The sequence below is a fragment of the Schistocerca americana genome, chromosome 10 (assembly GCF_021461395.2).
Source record: "Schistocerca americana isolate TAMUIC-IGC-003095 chromosome 10, iqSchAmer2.1, whole genome shotgun sequence".
Lineage (NCBI taxonomy): Eukaryota > Metazoa > Arthropoda > Insecta > Orthoptera > Acrididae > Schistocerca > Schistocerca americana.
This window is the reverse complement of record NC_060128.1, coordinates 55,329,742-55,345,057: the sequence shown is the minus strand read 5'-3', so window position 1 is coordinate 55,345,057 and position 15,316 is coordinate 55,329,742.

The following is a 15,316-nucleotide window of genomic DNA, read 5'->3' as shown; positions in this document are numbered from 1 at the left end:
TTTGGTGGAATTGGGATTGGAGTCCTATCACTGGTCAACCTAGGAGCTTTCCCACACTTGTTCGGGCAAATGCTGTGACGGTCCTGAATTTCGCCTCAGACAACATGAGTCACGGACATAACGTAATGGGCAAAGTTGACATAGTTCTCAGACAGACGGCCTTTACATCTGGTTTCAGATGGGATGTTGGACTGCAAAGTTCAATATTAAAATAAAATATGCCAAATCCTAAAACAGTGGCATAAATGCTAGTGAAAAAAGAACAGAACTAAGCAAAGACTGTTTAACATTTAAAAATGTTCGGATAATAAGTTGCCGTCTCTTTATCTAAGAATAGATGATGAATGCAGCTAGCTGCTATCTCTGTGTAATGTCTTGTCTGTATAGATGTGTATCTGTTGTCTTTAAGATCCCTCCACCTTCACACATAAGTCTATACAGTAAAGTAAGGCCCTCCCAGTTCTTGGCTGATCCATCATAAGACAGGCGAAAAATTAAACTAATGGAGGAGTATTAGTATTATCTCTATTTTCATTCGTTCTCTCTCTTTCTCTCCTTTTTCTATGCACAGTTTTTAATATAATTTTTCATTACGTGAAATCAGCCAAATAGAATCTTCGGTGGAGTCCTTCTTGGTAATCAGCAGCTGGCTTGCTGTAAGAGACCTTTGAATTTATTATTACTGTTAAACACTGCAGTCAGTCGGGAGAATCAATCGTGTGGACAATTTGTTCCTTTTACGAAAGATTGCGAATTCCAGATGTGTACGAAGCCTTTTTGGATGATTTAACACAGACTCGCTGATTGCAGGCTCTCTTCTACACAGCTGAAACTTCCCCACTAATTACAGGGCCAACGTGATCAACAAATGATTCAGAAAAAACTCATTCGTTTATTCACTCCAGAACAAAAAAGTCACAAACCTTATTTGCGGAGGAAATCGTGTATTAGATCCATCTCCATTACATGTCCAGATCTCCGGTGATTCCACGCCTTAATTATTTTCCTTTTACAATCTTTTTCTCTTCAAAACAAACCGCTAGCGGCACAAATGTTAATTGGCTCGCTTTAGCGAGAAGAAAAGCAGAATATGTTGGGGGATTGACATGTTTATGAGAGATACAGATACTCCAGAAGCTGTCCTAGTTACCACTCTAACAAGCATGGAGAATGCATATATGCATCTCTCTTATTTCAAAGAGTAAACGCACTAGAAAATACTTTGGCGTCGACGGGCTGTCGCTGCATATATTACAAGAAAATCAGATCGATAACTTTTACAAAGTGAATGAATGTGGATGGTTTGATTGCAAATGATTAATTGGTGCGTGGTAGAGGGTATTTGCTGTGGGGACATTACAACTGGTATGAAATCATTTCTGCCTACCTTTCAACGTAACTGAATCTAGCAGTCTTTTTGTGTCGTGGAGTAAGGGTGTAAATATAAAGAAGCAAGTGGCACTAACAGTGAATAAAACTTATGTAGGAATGGAAAGAAAATCTGTCAATAGCAACATATGGTTAAACAAAACTGCAAGTACTGACCCAGTTCTGTCATTAATAGGCCTGCTATATTTTTTTATGTCAAACCCAGAACATTTTACCATAGTTTTTGGATCCACACCCAGGACATATTTTTGAAATTACTTAAAAGTTTCATCAGTTTACTGAAACATTAAACTTTATTTATTCAATTGTAGTTCTCACTAGACATTCGTTTTTTCAGAGATGATTTTGTTTGTTTAATTATGTCATAAAATTCACAAAAGAAAGTCCTGAATTAATTTTAACATTTAGCTGATGTTTAATAGTGATATTGAAAGCCTTCCCCTTTCTGCAAGGTTTCCTTAAGAACACATAACACTATCAGATACGAATGGTGAAATAACTTCAACAGTAACTGATCATGTTTTGGTTCTAGCAGACTAAAATTTTAGCTCATATCGATAGTAGGCACTTTTGTTAAATATTACAGGAGAAGCAAAAAAAATTTTTTTAAATATATAAACTAGTACAGATAATGGTGCTACATGTGTAACTATATTGTAGACGCATAGTTATTGACATATTAGAGGAATCCATGAACTTTCAAATCTCTCTTTGATAATAGAGTTACTGGTTTCTGGAATCACGAGGCTTTCAAAGACAGATGGAGTTGTGAGGTATTCATTGCCAACCGTCGATATTACTGCAGTCTGATGTTTTGAAACTGAAGTCGGGTTCACATACGCAACTAATACGGCGCCACAGCTTGTGGCTTTCTGTAGTGACATTGTGAGCTATTGTTCACACACAGTGCCATAAATTATACGTAGCTGCACAGCTTTCAACATAGCATCAACTGAAATCATATTGGCACGGACCTTGCCGTCGGTCGGGTGGCTTGCTATACAGGTAGTCGTACCGTAGGTGCGCCACAATGAGAGGCCAGACAAACGTGTGGTTCCTGCAGGGGGGCAGCAGCCTTTCCAGTAGCTGCAGGGGCAACGGTCTGTATGACTGATTGAGCAGGCCTTGTAACATCAACCAAAATAGCATTGCTGTGCTGATATTGTGAATGGCTGAAAGCAAGGGAAAACCGCATCCGCAATTTTTCCCAAGGGCATGGAGCTTTACTGTATCGTTAAATGATGGTGGCATCCTATTGGTTTAAATATTCTGGATGTAAAATAGTCCCACATTTGGATCTCTGGATGTTCTACGGATTGGAGCATGGAATGTCACATCCCTTAATCGGGCAAGTAGGTTAGAAAGTTTAAAAAGGGAAATTAATAGGTTAGAGTTACATATAGTGGGAATTAGTGAAGTTTGGTGGCAGGAAGAACAAGGTTTCTGGTCAGGAAAATACAGGGTTATAAATACAAAATGAAATAGGGGTAATGCAGGAGAAGGTTTATTAATGAATGAAAAAGTAGGAACATGGATAAGCTACTCTAAACAGGATAGTGAATGCATTATTGTAGCTAAGATAGACATGAAGCCCATGCTCGTATCAGGAGTACAAGGTTATATGCCAACTAGCTCTGCGGATGATGAAGAGATTCAAGCTATGTATGACGAGATAAAAAAACATAATTAAGGGATATGAAAATTTACGGTCATGGGGGATTGGAATTCGATAGTAGGAAAAGGAAGTGAAGGAAAAGTAGTAGGTGAATATGGACTGGGAGGGGCGAAGGAATGAAAGAGGAAGCCACCTGCTACAATTTTACACAGAGCATAACTTAATCGTAGCTAGTACTTGGTTTAAGAATAATGAAAGAAGGCTGTATATGTGGAAGACATCTGGAGACACCGAAAAGTTTCAGATTGATTATATAATGATAACACAGAGATTTAGGAACCAGGTTTTAAACTAAGACTTTTCCAGGTGCAGGTGTGGACTCCAACCACAATTTATTGGTTATGAACTAAAGATTAAAACTGAAGAAACCGCAGAAAGGTAGGAATTTAAGAAGGTAAGAGTTGGATAGACTGAAAGAACCAGAGGTTGTAGAAAGCTTCAGAGAGAGAATTAGGGAATGATTGATAAGAATGGTAGAAAGGAATACAGTACTGTACAGCTACACTATGGATGACAGACAGCTGGAGACAGTGTCTTCCACAAAATATCTAGATGCAACTATCCAGAATGAACTTAAGTGGAATGACCATGTAAAACAAATAGTGGGAAAAGCAGACAACAGACTTAGATTCATCAGAAGAATCTTGAGGAAATGTAACTCATCCACGAAAGAAGTGGCTTATAAGGTGCTTGTTCACTCGATTCTTGTGTATTGTTCACCTATGTGGGATCCCTATCAGGTAGGACTGATAGCGGAGATAAAGAATATCCGACGAAGAGCGACGAATTTCGTCGTGGGATCGTTTAGTTGGCGAGAGAGCATTACGGAGATGCTAAACAAATTCCACTGGCAGATGTTACAAGAGAGGCATTGTGCATCACGGAGAGATTTACTATTGAAATTTTGGGACAACACTTTGCAGTACGAGAGATTCCCATTTGAGTTCCTGAAATATCTCTGTAACACAAGTTTTGTTTCAAACCTACCGATAACAAATATAGCAGCCCTCCTCTGAATTGCTTTTATGTCTTCCTTCAATTCCACCTGGTACAGATCCCAAACACTCAAGCTATTGTCTTCCCTATCACAGTTTTCACAGCCTCGTTCCACCTCATATTTCTTTGCAACAATATGCTCAGGTATTTAAATGACTTGACTGTCTCAAGCTGGACACTAGTAATACCACATCGGAACATTACAGTTTTGTTCTTGCCAGTCATCCGCATTATCTTACATTTTCTCACATTTGGTGCTAGCTGCCATTCATCACACCAACTGGAAATTTTGTCTATGTCATCTTGTATCTATCTACAGTCACTCAACGTACACACCTTACTGTACACCATGGAATCATCAGCAAACAACCACACACTGCTGCCCACCATATCTGCCAAATCATTTATCTACATAGAGAACAACACTTCCCTTGGACATTCCTGATGGTACCCTCATCTCTGAAGAACACTCGCCATCGAGGATAACGTACTGGGTTCTATTACTTAAGAAGTCTTCAAGCCACTCACATATCTGCGAACTTATTCCGTATGCTCGTACCTTCATAAACAGCATGCAATGGGACATCATATCAAATGCTTTCTGGAAATCTAGAAATGAGGAGGAATCTGTCTGTTGCCCTTCATACATAGTTCTCAGTATATTGTGTGAGAAAAGGGAAAGCTGAGTTTCGCATGAGCAATGCTTTCTAAAACCGTGCTGATTCGTGGACATAAGCTGCTTAACTCGAGAAAGTTTATTATATTCGAACTGATAATGTGTTTGAGGATTCTGCAGTAAACAAAAGTTACAGATATTGGTCTATAATTTTGTGGATCCGTTCTTCTACCTTTTCTATATACTGGAATCACCTGCACTTTTTTCCAGTCACTTGGGATTTTTTGATGGGAGAGAGATTCAACTAAATACCTAGGTATCACAATTACGAATGACTTAAATTAGAAGGAACACATAGAAAATGTTGTTGGGGAGGCTAACCAGATTGCATTTTATTAGTAGGACACTTAGAAAATGTAACAGATCTACTGAGGAAACTGCCTACACTATGCTTATCTGTCCTTTTTTAGAATATTGTTGTGTGGTGTGGGATCCTTACCAGATAGGACTGACAGAGTACATCAAAAAAGTTCAAAGAAGGGCAGCACGTTTCTTATTATCGTGAAATATGGGAGAGAGTGTCACAGAAATGATACAGGATTTGGGCTGGACATAATTAAAAGAAAGACATTTTTCGTTGCGATGGAATCTTCTCATGAAATTCCAATCACCAACTCTCTCCTCCAAATGCGAAAATATTTTGTTGATACCGACCTACGTAGGGAGAAACAATCACCGTGATAAAATAAGGGAAATCAGAGCTCGTATGGAAAGATACAGGTGTTCGTTATTTCCGTGCACTATACGAGATTGGAATAATGGAGAATTGTGAAGGGGGTTCAATGAACCCTCTGCCAGGCACTTAAATGTGATTTGCAGAGTATCCATGTAGATGTAGATTCATGATAAATGCAAGCTAGGTAACGGCCAATGCCGTCAAGTGCTCTTTGTAAAATTGGATGGGATTCTGTTCGGACCTGGTGATTTATTTTTTTCGAATCTGTAAGTTGCTTCTCTACACCAGATACGCTTATTCCTATGTCGCTCAAATGGGAGTCTGTCCGATGGTCAAACGACAGTATGTCCATACAGTTCTCCTGTGTAAACAATTTCTTGAACGTGAAATTTAAAACTTTGGCTTTCGTTTTGCTGTCTTCAACTGCCACACCAGACTGGTCAACAAGGGACTGAATGGAGGCCTGAGGCCCCCTTAGAAATTTTACATATGACCAGAATTTTCTCAGGTTCTCTGCTTTTGCTAAGGTGTGACGGTGGTAGTTGTTGTACGCTTCATGCACAGATCTTTCCACAGATATATTAAGCAAAGGCAATTGTATGTTTATAGCATTTGTAGACTTACGGAAAGCTTTTGACAATGTAAATTGGAATACTCTCTTTAAAATTCTAAGGTGGCAGGGGTAAATTACAGAGGGTGAAAGGCTCTGTACAGTTTTTACAGAAATCAGATGACGGTTATGAGTCGAGGGGCACGAAAGGGAAGCAGTGATTCACAAGGCAGTGAGATAGGGTTGTAGCCTATCCCCGATGTTATTTGATTTGTATATTGAGCAAGCAGTGAAGAAAACAAAAGAAAAATTTGGAGTAGGAATTAAACCTTGAGGTTTGCCAGTGACATTGTAATTCTGTCCGAAAAACAAAGGACTTAGAAGAACAGTTGAACGGAATGGGCAGTGTTTTGAAAGGAAGACATAAGAGGAACATCAACAAAAGCAAAACAAGGATAATGGAATGTACTCAAATTAAATCAGGTGATGCTGAGGGAATTAGATTAGGAATTGACACATTTAAAGTAGCAGATGAGTTTTGCTATCTGGGGAGCAAAATAACTGATGGTGGTCGAAGTAGAGAGGATATAAAATGTAGACTAGCAATGGCAAGGAAAATGTTTCTGAAGAAGAGTACAGATTTAATTGTCAGGAAGTCATTTCTGAAAGTACTTGTATGGAGTGTAGCCCTATATGGAAGTGAAACATGGACAATAAACAATTTAGACAGAAAGAAAACAGAAGCTTTCGAAATGTGGTGCTAGAGAAGAATGCTGAAGATTATATGGGTAGATCACATAACTAATGAGGAGGTATTAAATAGAATTGGGGAGAAGAGGAGTTTGTGGTACAACTTGAAGAAGGGCTCGGTTGGTAGGACACATTCCAAGGCATCACTAAGATACTATTGGAGGAAAGCGTGGAGCGTAATAATCGTAGAGGGAGCCCAGGAGATGAATACACTAAACAGATTAAGGATGATGTAGGTTGCAGTAGTTATTGGAGATGAAGAGGCTTGCACAGGATAGAGTAGCATGGAGAGTTGCATCAAACCAGTCTCTGGACTGAAGAGCACAACAACACGGGTAGGTACGAATGTCGTGGTGCAGGTTACGACATTAGAGATGTGACAAGATTTAGGTATCAGGTAGTCGAAACCCAAGTGTTGGAGCCAAAAATAAATTTTGTGCAGGGATAAATCAGGGACCACAAACACATTTATAAAAGAAATAACACTCACAGATGAAAAGGCTGCCTGCAATGGAAAACTAACCAACAGCTGTCATGTAAATATCATCTGTAGACACACCTTTCTTCCTAAGTTTTAAAATCTTATTGTATTAGTCGATACAGGCATTTCGCATAACTAATTTTTAGTTTATTACCACAGCTACATCATTTGCTAGTCAATAATGGATAGACTTCATCAGTGTTCCAAGGTTATGATTATACAAGCATTAAAATACAAAAACCAATTTACACAAGTATGCATAATAATACAGCACAAATTTGCATAAGTATAGCATAACACTTAATGATGTACAGAGTGATAAATTTTTAACAAGTACATGTTCACTTCATTTCACATGGTATTGCATTATTTAGGGAGTCCAATTTGTTGTTTCACTGTCAAAGAACTCATTTATGCTATACACTGTTTTTTGCATAGGTTTTGCAACACCTTTCCTCAAAATTTCACCATGTCTAAGGAGCGCATTTCAGTATTTGAATGGTTGAACATTTTAATAGCTACTGCTTGAAAACTGTCCCATGTCATAGAGAGTAACACTTGGGATGTCTATCTCTTCCTTACTGCACATGTTATAATTGTGGATGTCACTCATGTTGGTGCAGTTTCATGATTTTCTTTCACATACGTGAGACAGGAGAAGACATGCTGTACATGTGAAGATGGGTTTGCAGTGGTCCAGTTTCCTGCTTGATGTTATGATCCTTATTGCTTTTTTTGTAGTAGTAGTAGTAGAATTTTTTTGCAGCCTGTAGAGTGACCCCAAAGTAAGAGGCCGTAACTGATAAACAATGAATAATATGCTATCACATACTTCAGTTTCCTCAGGAGGTATAAGACTCGTGACAGTTTGTCACATATATGTGCAGTGTGTTCCTGTCAAGTGAGTTTACTGTTGACCATTAATCCCAGACGTTTCACAGTTCCTGCGTTTTTGGTATCCCTTGTCACTGAGGCTACAAACCAATTTCTGTGTTTTTTATGAATTTATTTTAATTTTTTACAATATACCTTAAACAGAGCATCTACTTCTTCTTGAGACTTTCTGGCATCAGAGCCTTTGAGTATGGAGTTGTATCATCTGCAAATTACTGTCCGTGAGAGCTTAAATCATTTGCAACTACTAGGAACAGGACAGGACCCGTTACTGATACTTGTGCCACACCATATTCCAACTTTCATTTACTTGATAGTGCTCCTTGGACTGATACAATCTGGCTTCTGTTTTTCATATAAGATTTGAGGTTTGCCAGAACATTGCCTCCAACTCCGTATTTACCGAGCTTAGGAGTACCTTATAAGAAACGCAGTCAGACGCATCTCTGAGGTCACAGGGTGCCAGTATTACACATTCTTTTTTCTCAAAACTGTGCTTTATCCTAGTAACTAAATCTAGTGCTGCTGTTGTTGTAGATTTGCCTTTCCGGAAACTGTGCTATGTGTCTATGAAGACTCCATTAATTTCAAAGGAAATTGACATTTGGTCTTTCATTGCACCATCAAAGACTTTAACAAAGATTGGAATCACTGAGAGTGGTCTGAAGCTTGTTACCTTGACTGGATCACCATTTTTATAAATTGGTACTGTCTGTGCAAGTTTCTGAAAGTTTGGAAATGCAACAGCAGTAAAACATTTATTAATTGCCATAGATAATAATTTGGGGACGTTAGTAGACATCCGATATACACGGTGAAGTGAAATTTGTGCACCTGGGCTTTGCAGCACTACTCAAATACCAGTGATAGAAAAATGGCTCTCACAAAATTCGTCCGGCGATTAAATCCGGCAGAAAAAGGAAATTGAAGGGTGACAGTCTGGCAACACAGTAACCACATGTATTGTAACTACCTCTGTCAGCACACATTAATCCTTCTGTACAGTTGGTCCAGTGGATAGAGTTTTGGGTTAGCATGCAAGAGGTCGAGGGTTTGATCCTGGGTTATGGAGCTTTTTTTTATTTCCTAATTTCATTCTGACATTTCACACTGTAGTTTCTAAGGTCACATGTATCCCAAATTTACAACATTTTGTCATGTGGAACATAACAAATACCTGAATATAATAGAGGGAAACATTCCACGTGGGAAAAACATATTTAAAAACAAAGATGATGTGACTTACCATACGAAAGCGCTGGCAGGTCGATAGAAACACAAACAAACACATACATACACACAAAATTCTAGCTTTCGCAACCAATGGTTGCTTCGTCAGGAAAGAGGGAAGGAGAGGGAAAGACGAAAGGATGTGGGTTTTAATGGAGAGGGTAAGAAGTCACTCCAATCCCGGGAGCGGAAAGACTGGCCTTAGAGGGAAAAAAGGACAGGTATACACTCGCACACACACACATATCCATCCGCACATACACAGACACAAACAGACATTTACCAAATTGACATGACGATTCCTCAGTGCCTCGGGATGTGTCCTAACAGTCAGTCCCATTTTTTAGTTGTGCCATTAATTTCTCTTCTTACCAAATTTATTCAGTACCACCTATTTAGTTATCCGGTATACCCATATAATCTTCACCATTCTTCGGTAACACTACATTTCAGAGGCTTTATTCTTATGCAAATTGATTTTCAGGTTGTGTAAACACCTACTTTATCACCCTAAATGAACAATGACATAACAAGATTGAACAAGCATTTTGTTGTGATGACTGATCTGTAGTGTAACCAGAGGATTAGGTTAGGGTGGCTAGGTCACAGTTTGGTTGCTCGTGGCCAAGCTGAATGTGAAAGCAGAGTGTTAAGAGTAAAGTACTGTCCCGTAACTGCGCAGATAGTACTGTATGGGTGGGTACAGTGGAAGTGGTGGGGATTTCATTGTGTGTGAGCACTATCTGGTAGGGGGGATTCAGTTGAATGAACAAGGCCTACTCAAAAGCAGAGCTCCTAAGCTACAGTTAGCGAGTCTGCAAAAGATCGTAAGGACAGCTCATCCCAGTATGACTAATAATATAACGGACTGACGTGGCTAATAAGAAAATCACCCTGTTAACAATTAATGCAACTGCTGATACTGTACTAAGCACACTGCTCAGCGGATTAATGCATACTAAGATGGTCACTCCTTCGTAACAAAAAGGTAGACACACATGGGGCTGTGTGGTTGCCAAGCTATTTGGAGTTAGATGTAACATATTGATCTGTAGAGCAGCAGTATGTCTATGTTCATGCCATATTTAGTGCACTTTTTGTTATAAAAATGAACTGCAAGGTAAATTCAGAAAGCACATATGGGATAACAAACAAGTATCTCGTGAGTGCATGACATACATTGTACATAACCTACATTTTAAAAAAATGCAGCGAGGGAATGTCATACTGTCTTTTAATCACATACAATAAATAGTGCTAGTTTATTTCATGATAAATAGTTGAGAAGATCTAACTGGTATTATTACATGACTTTAGTATATCTTTGTTTGTTTATATTCCATGCAATGACTAAAAATTTAAATATTACATTCTTTGGTCATGTTTTCATATTTACTGTTACTGCTCAAGTGCATAGACAAATCCATGAAAAAGGAAACAATTACATTCCTTTCATAGGACAGTATTAAAAATGTTCAATTATATTAGTAGGACATTGCAAAAAACTAATACACAGAATTTGGATGAAAACAAAGAAGTCATTGTATGAGAGTCTGCCAGAACAAGAAAGGAACAGTGATTTTTTATGGATGGTTCTGAGCAAATTACTTTGCTGGTAGCATCTGGATTCAATGCAATCAGGGAGGTAGCTGCTGTTGTATGTACACAATGTCCTTATAACAGGAGACTATGTATAAAGTGAAGACTGCTGCCTAAGAATCCACCTTTACCTCTTTGTGGTGATGACCCATGATTACTCTTATATGTATATGTCAGGTCATTAAAAAGTAAAAATTGGTATTCTTAGTATTCTGTTGGTATAAACAAGAAGACATTACGTGTTAATAACACTGGCTCAGTGAAGATAAGCTACAACTGTACCTATCACGGGGGACGGTCCCAGCATTCTGCGGCATATCGAGCTGGCATCCACCGTCTGCTCTAATTACACCCCAACTGCTACCAATAATTTTTTCTCTCTTTTCTGTCTCTGGGTGTCTTTTGGTTCTGATTTTCAGTAATATTTTTATGTGATGTAGGCATAAATCTGCCCATTTGTTATTTAGTTCAGGTTTCATCGGTACAGTCGTAGTCTCAGTATCGGGCAGCAAAAATGCAATTAGTCTTGTTTAAAACTGTGTTGATTAAAAGTTATGTATGATTAAAAATTTTACTATAGTAAATGGCAGTGAAAATATTTTGAGCTAATAAATAGATTTGGTAAGGATGATACCATTCATTGTAAAGACTAGTATTCCTACTTTTCATTAACATAGTTAAAATTTTGTGGAAAAAATTAACTTACAAGATAATTATCATTAAAGTTCAGAAGTAGACACATTTTACATTGCAAATTTCAACTCTGTGTTTATTAGATTTCATCTCTGAGTGCTGTACTTCCGTTTCTCCAATTTTTGTGCACACGGTGGCTTACTTCATTAACTGATTGAGCCATTACTTATGAAAATTGTGTAATCTCCCACGCTGTTCAGTATTGTGCTTGTACCTATTAACAGGTTAGTGCCAATGCAGATGCGTAAAATGGTTCCATATAATATTGTAGAGTCCTAGACCACTACACTTTTTACTAACCAAATTATTGTTAAAAATTATAGTCTATCCTGAGCAGTATTTTTTTTTTTTTTTTTCCATATGACGTTAAGAAATTAGTCATCATCCAACTGTGGGACCTTGAAGACAATATATGAAAAAGTGAAACCAAAATTGTGGTGGTGTGTACATTTTTGAGCAAACACCATCCTGAACTCATTAAGATTTTCCATTTTATGACTTCAGAATGATGTGCTATCAATGAGGCATCATAGAAGAGACTACATAAATCAGGTTGGTGGACCTACACTACTTGTGCAATACAGTGTCCTTAGTGTGGACGATACAAGCCTAAAAAATGCAATGGAAGCAACTGTACTGTTATAGCCCATGTTAAAAAATCATAACTATATTTTTTACTGTATGCCAGACACTAATATTGAAGCATTTGGGCAATCCTTGAGAAAATTAACTTATTTTTTGCAAAATGGTCTAAGGAAAGGATATATATTCTTGGAGACATAAATACTGATTTAAGACTAAGGCAACCACACAATTTACTTTTCTTAAAATGCTAAGAGTGGATGACTTGCACTGCATTAATGATAGTTAATAACAATTGTTCTGTCATCATCAGACTTCATTAATGATACTTCAGAGAACGGCAGGGTTTCGACTACCTCCTATCGTGTCCTGAAATGAAAAATATCCCCCCCCCCCCACACACACACACACAGAGGTATTCCGCTGCCTACCCAACTTACGCGATATGCGATATCCTTGTCTGGCCCTATTCCACCCCCACTCCGAACCAATTGTCCCGTGGGGCTTATCCTGTAATAGATGCAAAACCTGACCCGTACTACAACATGCTCCAGTCCTATCCCTGGCATCTCCCATCCCATGAAAGGCAGGGGCAAATGTGAAAGCAGTCATATGATCTACCAAGTTATCTGCAACCACTTCCTGTCATACTACATGGTCATGACCACTGCCAAGTTGTGTGTCCACATGAATGGCCAGTGCCAAACTGGCCAAGAGACAGCTGGATCATCCATTTGCTGAGCATGCCACCCAACACGATATGCTTGAGTTCAATGACTGCTTCACTGACTGGAGTCTTTCCACCCGCACCACCACCCTGATCTCAACCTTCTCTGCTCCCACTGGGATTCTCCAGCCCTACACAAACTTCTACGCCACTGATGCACTGCACTGGCAGAATCCTTTTCCCTTCTCTACTTTACTCCACTTCCCCCACAGCCCCAGCATAGCCTGCAGATGCTGCAGCTGGCAGCTCATTATCCTGTCTCTACTATGTCTCAGCATGCTCTCTCTCTCTCTCTCTCTCTCTCTGTCTCGCCTGCTGTTTCCATTTTCTAGATTTGCCAATGACTCTAAGATATTGTTGTTCACGTTTCACAAGTGGGATTTCAAAATGTTTACACAAACAATTTTTGTCAGTTCTACACGAGTACATAAAATGCACATAATTTGATTTTCATTGTAAGTGTCAATCACTCATAGTGATATCTGAAACTGAGATCATGATTTAATGTATAGTTTTCTGTAATAGGTGTGCAACTTGTGCCACTTGCAGAATTGTATTCTGCTGTCTCTCAATTGTACAATCACAGTTCTTTCAATTTGGGACTATGCCATGCAGTACTGAGAAGTTCACAGTCCATGTTGCTTGTTCACTACCTGTATAAATTTCAGTTAATTGCCCTTAAAATGGCAGGCTGTTCTATCACTTGTGTTTATTCATAAATTTTTGTTTGTCCAAAGTAATGGTATTGTGATCAGGTATCTTATTACACATATTTGATTAATCTTAATGGTGCATGGAAAATAAAAAGTAACTGTGAAAGTAAATATCTTTTTTTATGTTTTCTTGTATCTTGTCCTGACATGAGGTCCTTCCTACACAAGATTATACTTACTTAACCCAGAGTCCTTTTTCGTAGCTCTTTGTCTTAAGTACATGTCATAAAATATTTATGCCAGATAGCACCTTCCTGGCACCTTCTTGTGAAGGAAGGACCTCATGTCAGGACAAGATACAAGAAAACATAAAAAAAGGTATTTACTTTCACAGTTACTTTTTATTTTCCATGCACCATTAAGATTAATCAAATATGTGTAATAAGATACCTGATCACAATACCATTACTTTGGACAAACAAAAATTTATGAATAAACACAAGTGATAGAACAGCCTGCCATTTTAAGGGCAATTAACTGAAATTTATACAGGTAGTGAATAAGCACCTTCCTTCTGGTGCAAGCGTTACTGCTCTTATTTACAACAGTAGTGTTCTGTTACTGTGTCTGTACTAACCCAAAGAAATATTATTATTAGAACATGCTACAATTCTGTCAAAAGGAAGGAGTTACATTTGATCCAAGCGCTATAATGCTTATCCCTCAATTAATTAAAATTTTGGTGACTAACACAAATTGAATTCAACATTATTCATCTGTAAAGATAATTTTAATCCAGAAAGTTATGCAAATGCAGTGAAAGGTTTCATGTACTTTTTTATTTATTCTATTTAGCCTTCAGCAGTATAACAATATTTAGCCAAGGTTTCCTGTACTTGGTATGTGTTTATTGTTTATGGATTCATCACCTCAACAAACACATTGCATTAGTAAATAGACTACTCCATAATTTCATTGTAAGATATGCATTTTAACACTTTGTATAGGTATCTAGCCCCCATTTGTAATTTTAGGTTTTCTAAATTTGCCTGATGAACTTATAATTGACTCAACAGTAACTCGTACAGGCATATCTTGTATATGAAGAATAGAAATATTTACAAAATGGACTCATTCCTCATACAATTTGTTTACTTCACAAAATGGAAACAAACACTTCAAGTGTCAAAGAGTGCACTGTACAGTAAAGCATTTAGTATTGGAGTTTTGGGCAACCTGTTTTTCCAGTTGGAAAGGAAGTTGCTTACAAAACGCTTTTTTTAATGTGCAGTCCTCTCGTACTTGGTTGTATGTGTAGCCACATTTTATGTTTAGTGCATCACTAGGAAGCTTTTCAACATCCTTAGAGATTCTACAGTTGCCCAGTGAAAAGCTAACCACACTATGTAACATTACTGACCCGGTTATATTGCTAGTATTCTTTCGTAATGCTAAATTTTTGAAGTCTCATTCTCTGAAATTGGTTGAAGATGTAGTCTAGTTCAGTGATGGACATGACATCATTGATTTAAACTTGAGATTACTTCACATTTATTAGTGCCAAAACACACAATGACGAAGATTAACTTCTGCTGTAACTATTTTTATAGTTCAAATAGATCAAGTCAGCTACTACACTTGAACTCTCAACAGTGACAGGTTCTTTCCATGGCGAAGTCGTCATCCAATTCTACAAAAAAGTAAATCTTCAGAAAATAGCATTTGAAAGAACTCAGTCACTGAAG